Source organism: Diadema setosum, chromosome 2 (assembly GCF_964275005.1).
Source record: "Diadema setosum chromosome 2, eeDiaSeto1, whole genome shotgun sequence".
NCBI lineage: Eukaryota > Metazoa > Echinodermata > Echinoidea > Diadematoida > Diadematidae > Diadema > Diadema setosum.
The window spans coordinates 4,980,932-4,982,748 of record NC_092686.1 but is presented as its reverse complement, the minus strand read 5'-3'; positions in this window follow the sequence as shown (position 1 = coordinate 4,982,748).

The following is a 1,817-nucleotide window of genomic DNA, read 5'->3' as shown; positions in this document are numbered from 1 at the left end:
AATTAATGGAAAAAAAAGTTTAATATAATAGTGATAAATTTTGTGACAATTATGATATTGTGATCATACCTTGCCTTAAAATAATAGATATTTTCTGGTGACAAAATAAAAAGAATAGAAAAAAAAAATCCATAAAGATTGCACAGAATGGGATCAGAAAAAGCTGATATTTCTGTGCCTATTTTTTTGCTGTACAAGCATGTGTTTACTAGTTTGTTTATCTGTATCCATGCTTATCCATGAACTTCATAATAATCTCTATGATATGTGCTGCTCTTGATCTTGAATGTTTGTTTGAGATTTTCACGAGTGAATCTAGTTTGTTCTTCTCTCTATCTCTCTTGCTATCACTCTGTCTTCTCTATCTCTTCTTCTTGACCTGATATGAAATGATTTTGATCAGTTTCAAGAATGCCAATCAGTGCTATTCTGTCGTTCTAGCCAATAAACTATACCACCAAAAATTATTTTCATTGTGCACAGCATAGGAAAGATTTAACTCCTAGATCTTATACGGTGGCTCTGCTGGTCCAGATTGTCTGTAAATGTATCATTACAAGTATTTTGGGGGGGTTTTTTGTCTTTTTGTCAGAGAATTTTGATATTATTTCTATATATTGAAGTCATTTAGCAAAAGTCCAAAGGGTATCTTATGGTATTGTAAAAGGGTATATTCAACATTGTACTCTTCAATGTCTTAGCTTAAGATAAAAGAGAGATGTTTAACAAGAGCATGGTCTAGTTTTACAGGGAATTTATGGTATTCCTTAAACAGCCGAGTTTTGACTGGTGAATGGAGCAATTGTATGCCATCTAGGACAATTATTTTATAGGTATACTCAGGTTGATGATGAGATGTGATGTTTAGTATTGTAACATTGCCTTTTTTTTGGGGGGGGGTGGAGCTAAAAATAGACAGATTTGGGAGAGCGAGAAAATACAAATCATTGCTCTAACTGTAATTTTTGGATTGGTTTGCAGGATTTTTTTTTTTCCCGCCACAATCAGCTAATTCTTATCAAATGGTGATTCGATGACTGCAGTGAAAAAATGAAATCCACTCATGTGTGTTGAGTCTCCTAATTTTTGAGAGTGATTGGATAGTGAATATGTGTCCAGCCTTCCAGCTCATGTAGGAGCATTTGTCAAAGTAATGAAAGTCGGCACAGTAATAGAAGTGAAAAGCCTGCATGTCACGGCTAAGTTTCAATACCCAGGGGGACAGACATAAGTTTATAAAATCATGCTTTGCAGAACCAGTGAGGTAGATGTGAAATATTGGCATGTATGTGAAAAAGTAGCAGAAAGAAAGGAAATTGAAATGAAAACAATTCGCTCTCATCTATCATCATGATTTATGTCTTTCTTGGCTTTTTTTTTTCTCACTTTTTTTTTTCTTTCTTGATCATGAACGACAAGGCTTAGATTATTCAAGGACTCATTTGTGTACACTGTAGTATCACACAGACTTCTTTTCTTTGTCAAACAAGTTGAGGTCATGTTTTGTGGATTAATACCAAGGAAGTTATTGCAATCATGGCATGCAACAGAGGAGACAATTATCGTGGAAGGAGAGTGAGAAGTATACATTAATCATGACAGACTAATAATAGCAGACACACTCAGACTTTAACTGTTTGAAGACTAGTCCTGAGTGTACTTGGGCAGGTGTCCATGGGAAATGCGTGTTTAAGCAGAATCAGCTTGGTCCTCAGTGGGGTGAATAATCTTTTGGGGAAAAAATGGTGCTGACTCTTTAACTCTGTTATTACTACTTGGTAGACTTGTACCTCATAAACTGCAGATGGTATGTTTGC